Source organism: Petromyzon marinus, chromosome 59 (assembly GCF_048934315.1).
Source record: "Petromyzon marinus isolate PM22_M1 ecotype Great Lakes invasive population chromosome 59, UKy_Petmar_22M1.pri1.0, whole genome shotgun sequence".
Classification (NCBI taxonomy): domain Eukaryota; kingdom Metazoa; phylum Chordata; class Hyperoartia; order Petromyzontiformes; family Petromyzontidae; genus Petromyzon; species Petromyzon marinus.
In genome coordinates, this window is record NC_133725.1 from 19,526,904 (window position 1) to 19,540,479 (window position 13,576).

Sequence of the window (13,576 nt, forward strand, 5' to 3'; positions counted from 1 at the left end):
TGGCCGTGATCTCCACGCGAAAACTGGGTCAGTTAATGTCCGAATCAGAATCTTTAATTAGGCTGGACGAATCTGATGAGCTATGAAGCTCTTTTTTCACAGATGTCCAGTCGGGGCGAGTCAGAAAGTTACAACAACAAACAACAGTACAAACAGATGGGAGGGCAAAGTAAAGGAACGCGAAGCAAATTTTGACTTAACTTTCGTGACTGCAGGAATGTATATTCTTGGTTCTTTCGGTAAAGTCACGTAAATAGAAAACAAAAGACAATAAAATAAAGACCGCTTGTGTTGCGATTGAAACGTCCTAGGTTTTTTTGCTTTTATTATTTTAAATGTATTTTTTATTTGTTATTTTTAAAAAAAATTTTAATTTAATTTGAATTTTATTTCTTGTTTTCTATTTACGTGACTTTACCGAAACAACCAAGAATATGAACGCTAAGCAAGTCATGAAATAAAAATATATAAGAGTTCAAATTGCATTAGTGCATCAATTCCTGCCAAAATTTTTTTATCACCAAATGCCATTTTGGGCAAGGCAGCATAACAAAAACAATCCCAAATGTTTGGGTAGTACCAGTTACATTGTATGTGTTTGTTGTTGTTTTGCTATGGGAGTAAACCCTTGCAGAGAAAGGGACCAGAATTAGGAAAGTGAAACCAGGCACTCCTTCAGAAGATGCCATGCACGGGCGTGACCACTGCACCACCCTGACGCCCAAACAAATGTAATTCAAATAATCTACAATACTGGCAAATAAACCCTATTAGTATCAACCGAATGTCTGGACAATCTGACCCCCTCTACACAAGTAACAGTTGAGAGTCAACGCTGTGATGTTGTGCGATTGGTGCAAGCGGGGTGAGGTCAAGGCCGATGACTGCTTCCAGCGGTGTCAAGATGAGCATTTTGAAGAGGCTCGCGAAGGATGATACTTGGCAGTTGGGTGCAGTCTCCCTCCATTAACAACAGAGGGCAGAGGAGCGACGCTCACAACAATTGGCTGAGCACTGGGCGTATACAACGCATGAAGTCGGCAGCAAGTTTATCTCAGGGAGTTGACCCGCACACGACAACTGGGTCTGTCCCGTGTGTTCACGCTATAACGCGGCTGCCTTCATTTAGGGAACGCGCACCGCCATAAGGCGACTTGTGAGCGGTCGACGCCGAACTACTTTCTTGAGCTGCGCGGTTGAGCGAGACGAGACGGTAACGCGGCGGCGTCCCCTCAAGTTGTTTGTAACCCAATTCTGACTACGCTTGGACATTCATTACGGGGGAAATAGTTTTCGCTTAACGCGGCACTTTTCAGGAACGCATCTACTGCGTTAAACGAGGATTCGCCGTACAGGTGCTGTGCACACTGTACTCGGAATCAAAATCCGAAGCGCTATCAAGCTCTCACTCACAGGTGTCCAGTAAGAGGCGGTGGGGGGGTCACCAAGTGACACGCAGCTTGACCGTGGAGTAGACCGCGAGGACGCCAACGTCGCCTAGGCAACGCCACCCCCCCCCCCCCCCCTCTGGCTCTGCCTGCCTCGCTCTGTGCACGTGAGGTGCCAACCACGTGACGCGGGCCACTGCGCGCGTTGCGTCACCGCTCACCGTGGGGGGCCCCTCCGCTACGTCCACATCGTACAGTCGCACATTCATTAATAGTCACACTCTTAATCATGTTTATGGTCATCGTCATTAAAGGTGAGTTTAATAATAATACCACTACACAATGTGTGCATTAATATATACGGCATGAATAAAACGCACCTGTAAATATCCTAAGTAAGTTTGACCTGACATTATTGCACAACAATTGCCCAGCCACCGTGGGATGTTTATCCTCCAATGTGTATCTGGCTCTGACCTGACTTATATAAAAGTGCAGTTCTGCAATTGCTTGGTCACACGACCGCTGGTGAAAAGACCTTCATGAGAGCGAACTCTTTACGAGTATTTGGTCTAATTTTCCATTTAGCAATAGGTTTTACCCATTCTGGCAATACAACAGGTGTCAAGATGTTAAAACACCAAACAGAATCCTCATTCAAGGAATCCTGTCTGGATTAACCACGTACTTGTGGTGAACATGGAAACATGCTCTGATAATATATGCATTGTCTTTGAAACTGATTAGTCCACACCAGGAAGGTCCCATATTCTACTTTTCCACGTTGACCAGATGTGTTGGAAGAGCCGGCTGAAAGCCACACTTTGCTGGATCACACGTGACTTGCCGATCAGCTAACTGTGGTGTGCCCATTTAGCGACCTCTGGTCTGTGAGTTCAGTTTACTAACCATTAACAGCATGGCAGCTTTCTAAGTGGCTTGTGTGACAATTAACCCATGTCATTATCTCTTGCACAGCCTGAAATAAGTTTTGGCGTCAGGGATGGAAATTATGACTCACCCACCTGCACCTGCCTTGTGCTCCCAGACACCTAAGGACCTTATTACCGCTGTGAGAAATTGACGGGCGTAGACTGCTGCATGGCGATGATGTATTCACGTCGTTCCTGCTGTTTTCCTCTTTTGCTAGGTGATGCAATTGGTGTGCCAACACCTCCAGATGCAGTTCCTGAAGGACGTGGGCATTCGGGACATGTTCGTTTTGCCTGTGATGAATGAGTTTGTCCAAACACACAGGGAAGTCAGCCTGTTCATCGAGGTGCGTTTCCCATGTTTATTTCACTCGATTGATCGTCTGTTTGCAAGGTCATGCTCTGCCCAGAGGTCACCCACTGAGATTTTTTTTACCGTAACATTACCGTCACTTGGGTTTGGTGATTGATTCAACGGGCAAAAATATTTATAAGAAGCGTAAACATGGCAACGTGATCATTGTCAGACCACGGAGGACCTTCAGAATGCCGAGTATGATCTTTAAATTGATCCTGGACTCAGTCAGGGGATATTTGAACAATTTGAATATTGGGGCGATATCGTCTTGCTACGGGTCTGAGTGAGAAGTCTCCCAGCGGTTTTTTGAGTCCATAATCGGGATATTTGGGTTAGAGCACGTAAACATGCACTCAATAATACACTAAATATGCACTATTTATTTATATATACAGTGAGGGAAAAAAGTATTTGATCCCCTGCTGATTTTGTACGTTTGCCCACTGGTAAAGAAATTATCAGTCTATAATTTTAATGGTAGGTTTATTTGAACAGTGAGAGACAGAATAACAACAACAAAATCCAGAAAAAACGCATGTCAAAAATGTTATATATTTGACCCCCTCTCAATCAGAAAGAAATTAGGTTAGCTTTACATTTGACTGACAGTGAATCAGCAGAAGAAGCAGTCATGTTGTCTATGTGATTCCAATCAGAAGGTGACATTTTTTGTGTTAACATTAAATTAGCTTGTAGGAGAGTCCTGTCTAAAGTATCGAGTTCAAATCGGTGTAGCCTTATCCTCTCTGAGATTTAAGATAGGCTGGCCTTAAACAGAATCTGTTTAGAATTTGGAGAAGATACAGCAGAAATGAGTGTGAAAGCGATGGGTATTACCTTGTGATCGCGGCATCTTTTGAGGAAGGTCAGAGTCTCGATGAGCTGTGACTTCTTGTCCCGTTGTCTGTTTAAAGCTCTAACAGATAGGTGAAAGCCCTCCCCGTAGAGGTTATCAATTCTAGATTTAAAGCTTTCGTGACTGCAAGGATCCATACTCTTTGGTTCTATTCAGTAAAGTCACGTAGGTAAATAATAAAACAACAAAAATCACGACGTTTCAGCCACAACACAAGCGGCCTTCATCAGGTGAAGGAACCAGGCTGTCTCGAGGACAGCGCTGGAGTGAAACACAGCCACGCTCAGACCGCGACCGTTAAGCTGTGTGCGAGGAAACAAGGTGCCTTGACAAAGGAATTAGCATAAAAATTAGCATTTGATTGGCCGACTTAGCATGATGAACGGTGTAGAGGTGGTGTACATGCGGGTGCACATGCCGGTTGGTGCGGATTGAAATCACATAGACAACATGACTGCTTCTGCTGATTCACTGTCAGTCAAATGTAAAGCTAACCTGATTTCTAAATTCAACCAGCTATTAAAGAAGAACCCAGTTCCACATATAACAAAACTCGACGTCAACAAAATCGTCATTAATCAGAGTAGCACCCCGATTTCGGACAATCTGAAAACAGTACTGGCTAGGGGACTGAATTTTGCTGTCACCCCAAAACACATACCAGTAGATGATATCATCTCTCAGGTCGATGTAGCCCTCAAAGGCGTGGGACACATCCAAGCAGATGTTGTGAGAGCTGAAATAGCCCCTATTCTTAAGAATGCTAAGAAACCCATTAGTAACATCAGCAAAAATGAATGCTCTGAACTCGCGAATTAAAAAAAAACAGAAGTGATATAGTCATCCTCTCAGCCGATAAAGGCAACGCTACTGTAATTATGGATAAAGATTCATACAACAACAAAATCCAGAATCTGCTCAACGATGGAAGTTACTCAAAAATAAAAAATTACCCTACCAATAGCCTAGCGATGAAAACCAACAAGATCATCACAAGTTCGACCTCCCTAATCGACCCAACTAAACGTCCCTCCCTAAAACCTTCTGCTGCAAGACTCCCTAGATTCTATGGTCTTCCCAAGATCCATAAAGAAGGCTCCTACTACGACCCATCGTATCCACGATCAACTCCCCTACCTATAGACTAGCCCGTTTTCTGTCATATTCCTTGCTGCCTTTCACTGACAAGACCACCTCAGCAGTACTTAACTCAGCCCAATTGGTCTCTATGGTCAAAGACGTTGTACTGTCCCCTGACGATATCCTTGTCAGCTTCGATGTGGTCTCTTTGTTCACCAAGGTCCCAGTACCTGATACCATTGAAATAATTGAAAATTTGGTCCAACATGGACTAGACGCCGATACACCTGCACTGGTTAGGCACTGCCTCAACAATACCTACTTTACTTGGAATGGCTCCTTCTACAAACAAAATGAGGGTACCCCCATGGGTTCCCCCTTGTCACCAGTGATAGCCAATATTTTCATGGAGAAATTTGAATCAGACGCCATCCAGACTTCCACCCTCAGACCTTCCCAGGGGAAGAGATATGTGGATGACACTTTCGTCATTTGGCCACAAAGCCTCCCAGCTTTGAACCTTTTCCTACACCCCATCAATTCCAGACATCCCGCCATCAAATTCACCATGGAAGTGGAGAAAGATGGCAAGCTACCATTCTTCGATGTTCTGTTTGAGAGGAGACCTGATGGCTCATTGGGGCATTCTGTCTACAGGAAACCCACCCACACAGATTCCTACTTGAAACCTGATTCCCACCACCACCCAGCCCAAAAGAATTATCTCATCAAAACTTTATACCATTGGGTTCATTGCATTTCGGACCAACACAACCTGACCAGTGAATTAAAACATGTACACCTGGCCCTCAAAAGGAATGGTTACTCTGACCGTACCATCCGCCAAGCTGTCTCTCCCTCCATACAGAAACAACCACTTGATACTCCGGTCAAAACCATCACACTTCCATATATAGCAGGCGTTACTAAAAAGATTTCCAAAATTCTAAACAAACACAAGATCCAGGTCCGGCTCAATACAGTACACAAAATTCGTGATCTGATCCCATCCGTGAAGGATGTCATTCCTGATTTACAGTACCCCGGGGTTTACAAATTGAGTTGTACCTGCGGTGATTGCTACATCGGTGAGACAAAGCGACATGTCTCTGACCGAATTCGCGAGCACAAATCAGATTTGAAACACGGCAAAACGAATTCTTCTGCCGTGGCTGATCACTGTTACAACGCTGTAGGGGATCACGATATAATTTTCTCCGATACCAAGGTTCTTTGCAAACCCACGGGCTTTTATCAGAGATTTGTTCATGAAGCAATTCAGATCTACAAACACAGACACAATTTCAACCGAGAGGATGGTTTCAAATTAAGCAACCATTGGAAAGATGTTCTAAATCGAACTAAACATTAAACTAATTTCAATGGTACAGTATATTTTTTCAAGTAGTGGTACCCCAAACTTTCGCAGCTCTTATAAATTCCCCCTTTTCACACCATCAATAGGTAAACTCCCCCTCCCCCCTTCCCCCCCCCCCCCCCCCGCGCCAAACTGCAAGTCCACCGGCACGTACACCACCTCTTTCCTAAAATCCGCCAATCAAATGCTAATTTTTATGCTAATTTCTTTATCAGAACACCTTGTTTGCTCGCACACAGGTCCGATGTCTGAGCGTGGTTGTGTTTCGCTAAATTCTCCTGTTTGATGAGTACTAGGTGCCTCGGTGAATGTATATGCTCTAACTTTAACATAGCTATTTCTGTGACCAGTTACAAGCTAATCACTCAGCTATTTCAATGCTAAATTCGATGCTAATTCCTTTGTCAAGGGCTCCCTCTGCAGATGTGTATACTTTAACTTAGCTATTTCAATGAGCCATTTCAATGCTAAATTATATGCTATTTCCTTTGTCAAGGCGCTTGGTCTTTTTCTTCTCACACAGCTTACAGGTCGTGCTCTAAGCGTGGCTTCTTCCACTCCAGCGCTGTCCTCCAGACAGTCTCGTCTCTTCACCTGATGAAGGCCGCTTGTGTTGTGGCTGAAACGTTGTGATTTTTTGTTATTTTATTTTCACCTACGTGACTTTACCCAATAGAACCAAAGAGTATGGATCCTAGCAGTCACTAAAGCTTTAAATCTAGAATTATGAGGCTCGTTTACCCAGGAAAGCCTCACTGCAGGCGCGACACGTCCATGTAGGCTATCTAGGCGGTCGTCTAGGGCGTAAAGTTAAGTGGGGTGCCAAATTCGAGGAAAAAAAACCTGTAATTAATTTCTCAACATTTCTGACAATTGATTAATTGGACAGACGGACGGACAAACCGATTAATTATACCTCTTTAAATAAATAATTAATATTGGACGGAAAATAGGGGCAAAATGTTTCCCAGTTTACCAAAAAACTCAGCCTCGATCTGCCCCTGGGGTTTGGGGGGCGCCGATTGCTGGCAGCAGCGGGTCCAGGGCCGCCGCTGCCTCACTGAGTGAGCCTCGTGGCTCTTTTTCAGGAGGGTCCTGCCAGTTTTCACAGTAGGGGGTGGCTATGTATAATCCCAATTGAGTAATGTGTACTTTATATCAGAATACATTACAGTACACTATACCATTTTGCGTGAAAACTCGGACCCATTATCTTGAAGTTATTGGGGGTGGGGCGTCTTTGCTTATTAGCATCTTTAGTATCTTGCGATTCACCAGCGATGGTTGGGGCAAGCCTGACTGCTGATGAGACACTGAATGTCGAAGCGAGCCCATAGCTTGCTTTGTATTGAACTAATACTGCTGACATTATGCACTCCAAGTTTTTGGCTCTTATGAAACATTTTTTTTATTTTCCATCTACGTGACTTTACCGAAAGAACCAAATAATATGAATTCCTGCAGTCAAATAAAGTTTGAAGTCACTGATGCAAGTGTTTGATGATGTACGTATGTGCTCAGAATCATTAGCCATACTTGACTGTTATAGAGCACAAAACTGTCATTACCCGCTAGATGGCAGTCAAATTATGCGGATGTAATTCCGGCTATGCACGACAGACAGATAGACAAATAATCCCTGGTGGGCAGTGTGGAATCTCTTATGGGTTCTTTCGGTAAAGTCACGTAGAATGGAGATAAAATAATACAAATAATAGCAGAATAAAATTCTCACGACGTTTCGGCCACAACACAAGTAGCCTTCCTCAGGTGAAGAAACAGGACTGTCCGGAAGACAGCGCTTGAGTGAACCCTGCCAAGCTTGGAAGCGTCTTTTAAGCTGTGTGGGAGGAACAGAGCGTCTTGACAAAGGAGTTTACATATGAATTAGCATGTAACTGGGGGATTAGCATGATGTTGGTGTGATGGATGAGCACCACGGAGAGCGACGAGTTTTGTTCAGACGGACGAGTTCATCTATGTACGGAACGGAGGAAGGGGGGAGAGGAGTTTACATATCAACAGTAAATTAGCATGTAACTGGGGGATTAGCATGATGTTAGTATGAGGGATTAACACCACGGAGAGCGACGAGCTTGGTTCAGACGGACGAGTCTATCTATGTTCGGAACGGAGGAGGGGGGGGGAAGAGGGGGAAACAGCCACGGTGCGCTGCTCTGTCCTGTGTTGCGTTATAACTATGCTACAAACTAGACTACTATACATTACAATATTATACCTTCCAATCTAAACTACATTGTATGATATCGTATACATAGACAAACCCCACCCTTGAATTATACAATGCGTTACTATACACTACCCTATACTTTAGACTATAAAATATTAGACTTGTAGTATTACACTATGTATTATTCTACTAACCCTACTGTATACCACACTGCTGTATATTCACTATACAATTACGGTACTATATATTGCCTTATCAATTATATTTAACATTACACTGTTATACTATTTATTATTATACAAAATGCTATAAACTAAACTATTGACCGTCGTGTGAAAGGTACTAAGAGGCAATGCCAGCAAATGGATTGCAGTCTGAAAGTCACCGTAAAATACAATCAATCAAAAACCGAAATGGTTTATAACGTCTTTCCAATGGTTACTAAGCCGGAATCCATCTTCTCGGTTGAAATTGTCTCTGTGTTTGTATATGTGGATAGCCTCATGAACGGATCTCTCATGGTAGCCAGGTGGCTTGCAGAGAACCTCCGTCTTGGAGAAGTCAATGTCATGTGAGCCCACTGAATAATAAAAGTGATCTGCCACGGCTGAGGTGTTCGTCCTACCGTGTTTCAAGTCTGCTTTATGTTCACGGATGCGGTCTGAGATATGTCGTTTGGTTTCTCCAATGTAGCTGCTTCCACAGAGGCAACTTAGTTTGTAGACGCCCGGGTACTGTATGTCTGGAACACATCTTTTACAGACGGAACCAGATCACGGATTTTATGTACTGTGTTGAATCGGACCTGGATCTTGTGTTTATTCAGGATTTTGGAGATATTTTTTGTGACCCCCGCAATGTAGGGTAAGGTGATGGTTTTGAATGGCTCGTCAAGAGGATCCTACTTCATGGTTGGAGTGATGGTTTTGCGGATTGTGTAGTCGGAGTAACCATTAGCCTTGAGAGCTTGGTGTACGTGCTTGAGTTCACTGGCAATGTGTTCCTGGTCGGAAATGCATTGGGCTCTATGGTATAGAGTCTTGATGAGGGAATTCTTCTGGGATGGATGGTGGTGGGAATCCGGTTTTAAGTGAGCATCCATATGGGTAGCTTTCCTGTAGACAGAGTGGCTCATTGAACCATCAGGTCTCCTTTTAATTAGGACATCTAAAAAGGGTAGCTTGCCATCTTTTTCGTGTGTGGAACCTGTTGTTCCTACCTGTATAATCCCCAGTCATAACCCCCACCATTAAGCCCAAATGCAGATACTTACCCCACACTGCAACCCCTAATCCAGATGTGCATGTACATAAACAGCCCAGAATTTATCAATCCACTGCTGGATGAGGGCCTCCCAAAGTCTTGCGGGTCGTGAGGTATATATGACCATACTTCACCACGCTGGTCAGTAGTGCGTTGGTGCAGATGGAGGGGGGGGGGACTGCAGAACAACAATGGATTTTTCTGCACTGTCCTTTCCTGCTCACGCTGGCTACGGCACCGTCTTTGTGCGTGCTGGCAATTAATCAGTCATACATCCAGGCTACAGTATATCCACGCTCAACTCTGCCGAGCTTCTAAGGCCTAGCGAAATCGAGCACATACCGGGTGATTTAGATATAGGTCATCCAATCTATTCGCCTAAGATACATCTCTCATCATAACCCCTATTCCACAACCAGCCATTGGAGTTCCGCCACCGCCACTTAGTGGCGAACGGCGGTTGTTGTTGATGTACGTCACTTATCTTGTCTGAAGCACTCCGATAAGCCTGGGCGAAAAGGGCACTCTATTAATAAGAATAATTGTTATTATGAATATAAATATCACTACACTTACTTTGAGGATGGGACGCATCGCATCTGTAATACACACTTTAATATGACATTACTCAGACCAATCTGATTAATCTTTCTGTTATTTCTTCCCCCAAACATATTTAACTATCATGAGATTAATAATCCATTCAGAACGCTCACAGAGCAGAATAACGTCATCACCATCGCCTCGTGTTACAAAATATCCCTCGGAAGGAGATACCACGACTGTATCTGATGTCATTGGAAAGATTTGATAAACCATTTCAGGTCTTAATTGATTGTTCACGCTTACAGTGGCTTTCAGACAGCATACATTAATTTTTCGTCTCCCCCCTCCTCTTTTCAGAACATAGATGGACTAGTCCTAAATAAACTGCCAAATCGCTGCGCGTGGCGCTGACGTTTTTTGTTATAAATAAATAAATACACCGTTTAAAAATACATTTATGCAAACCGACACACCTGATGACGACCGTTTGTGTTATGGTCGAAACGTCGTGAGAATTTTTATTGTTTTATATATATTTTATTGTTTCCCTTCAACGTGACTTTACCGAAAGAGCTAAGAATATGTATCTGATATATCAAGTAGCCATTTTATCCACACCATAAATAGGTTGACACAACAGTTGCTTCATTTGTCTAAATGTTTTTTTGTTTACACATCCCATCAGACACGTGACCTTCTGCGACTGCACAACCCACAGCATTGTAAGTTCAACACAAGCAGCCTCTGGAGCGTTTTCGACATGCAGTGTCTCATCAGCAGAGCCAACATCGCTTGAAGCAATGGTGGTAAACTGCCAAATGTGTAGAGGCGAGGACCCTCTCTGTTCGATATGGGTACTAATTGAACGCATAATTGTATACAGTAATACATATAACACAATAATTGTTTTTATTGCGGAGATTACAAGTCAAAACATTAAGAAGCTTCGTTTCATATATCTGTCCCTCTGCATAACAATGTAAACGTTTAGTTTTACACATCGCTTAAGTATCACGACCATCTAGGAATTTAATAATTGCAGCAACTTTGGTTCAATACAAGCAAACTCAGGACCGGTTTTGGCAATGTCTCAATCAGCACACGAGGAGGCAGCATCTTCACACGCACCCTGCTGGAGAATTTTTTTTTGTCATGTAACAGTCAAAAATTATATTTATAATGCTCAGAGATGGGATTTAACCGTACCAAGTGTAAAACATGAACGTAACACAATGAGGCTTAGTTTGTATCCTTTTTTCGAGCGGGATGAGATCATCCTGCTCACTGCCCTGATTCACACTCATGATCGCAGCAGTACTGGCTGAGTTCTCGGGACCCATCAACTATTTTCAACCTATAAACGATGTTTGATTTTACCAGGTAAGGCCCACTGAGCTATGTAGCTCTTTTTCAGAAGTGACCTGGTCCCAAACAATAATTCGACAAAGTGGCTTATCACGTGGAAATTTTGAGCGGCTAAATACTCTAAACGCGCGCTTGTAAATGTGGAGAGAGAAAAAAAAACGGAGGAATTGGAGAAAAGTCCATGCAACCACGGGGAGAGAGACACTAAAATTCCAAAAAAATACATGCATCAGGGTCGGGGTCAAACCCACGACCTCCTGCATTACCAGGCGAGGAAGTTAACATCTCACCACTGTGGACCTCTGAACCACTCGGTCACCTCTCCAGTCTGATAGTGTGAATCTAAATAAATTGTGGTGATAAATGGAGACATTGTGTCTGCTTGTCTCTGTCGTAATTTTCTTAATTCATGAATTCACACTGACAACAACGAGAAAGGACGCACGGTGATGCTGTCAGCGACGTAGATGTGTCTTGATGCGACGCAAATCAATCAAGCGGCGGTGTTAATCATCACGTTACCACGTATTTGCCAAACGACGTAAAAAGGGGGAAGACATACATCGGGGTATTACTCTACGAGCATTATTGTCTTGACTATAAAGTTGCAGTGATTGAAAAAAAAACTGTATTTAAGTAATCTCTATTCATACGGGAAGCAAATAAACAGAATAACAATCTATATAAATAAAAATGTAAATGTTCGTTTGTTCAAAATCTTAAATCTCCGAAAGTTCTTCACCGATTGCTTTGAAATTTTGACACAACGTTGCATTCGAATACACGCATGTTTTTATATACATACTATGTTGTTATATACCTACTATTATATAGATGTCACACCTGTGACAGGTAAAAATATACTCATTGGCTTTTTCGGTAAAAATATGCTTTTTTTGAAAAACAGCGCCATCTGTTGGACGTAAAAGCAACACACGCTATACTCTGGTTCTATTGGGTAAAGTCACGTAGGTAAAAAATAAAGTAACAAAAATCACGACGTTTCGGCCACAACACAAGCGGCCTTCATCAGGTGAAGGGACGAGACTGTCTGGAGGCAGGGCTGGAGTGAAAAAAGCCACGCTCAGATCACGACCTTTAAGCTGTGTGAGAAGAAACAAAGCGCCTTGACAAAGGAATTAGCATATAATTTAGCATTGAAATGGCTGAGTGATTAGCTTGTGACTGGTCACAGAAATGGCTATGTTAAAGTTAAAGCATACATCTTCTTTGATTATTTCGGTAAAGTCACGTAAAATGAGAATAAAATAATAAATTGATAATATAAAATAACAAAATAATATTCTCACGACGTTACCAGGTAAAAATGTTTACCTGGTAAACATTTTTTATTTAGTTATTCTTCAGGTGCTCCGGTTTCCTCCCACATTAATTGGCCCACACCACCTCAAACTGTAGAGGACCGCAGAGCTTGGGCAATCGTTGGCGCCGACTCGTCGCCTGGCTGCTGCCTTCCCGCTCATCTGTGGTTCCTCCTCGCGCCTCCGAGTCGTTGTCCTCTCTGCGAGAGCGAGCGAGTGATGTGCGGTAGCGGCGTGTTGCAAGTTGACATTGTTATTATTGACACACACACTAGAGGACGGATAAGGTGGCGTGACCTCACATGCATGACAACTGACCCATCGCCAGACACCGCTCACCATGCGGGCACTCACCACTCACCAGATATCATTCACCTGGCACACACATGATATACAGTGAGGGAAAAAAGTATTTGATTCCCTGCTGATTTTGTACGTTTGCCCACTGACAAAGAAATGATCAGTCTATAATTTTAATGGTAGGTTTATTTGAACAGTGAGAGACAATAACAACAACAAAAATCCAGAAAAACGCATGTCAAAAATGTTATAAATTGGTTTGCATTTTAATGATGGAAATAAGTATTTGACCCCCTCTCAATCAGAAAGATTTCTGGCCCCCAGGTGTCTTTTATACAGGTAACGAGCTGAGATTTAGGAGCACACTCTTAAAGGGAGTGCTCCTAATCTCAGCTTGTGTAACAGGTACCTGTCCACAGAAGCAACAAATCAATCAGATTCCAAACTATCCACCATGGCCAAGACCAAAGAGCTCTGCAAGGATGTCAGGGACAAGATTGTAGACCTACACAAGGCTGGAATGGGCTACAGGACCATTGCCAAGCAGCTTGGTGAGAAGGTGACAACAGTTGGTGCGATTATTCGCAAATGGAAGAA

At 43.1% G+C, this 13,576-nt stretch overlaps 1 long non-coding RNA gene across 1 annotated transcript; it reads left to right on the top strand.

The window, feature by feature from the left end:
• Positions 1 to 284: 284 nt before the first annotated feature.
• LOC142905929 (uncharacterized) lies at positions 285 to 11,725 on the top strand. The gene is made up of 2 exons (XR_012929950.1): positions 285 to 2,667; positions 10,678 to 11,725. It is a non-coding gene; the product is annotated as an uncharacterized LOC142905929 (long non-coding RNA).
• The last annotated feature ends 1,851 nt before the right edge of the window (positions 11,726 to 13,576 follow it).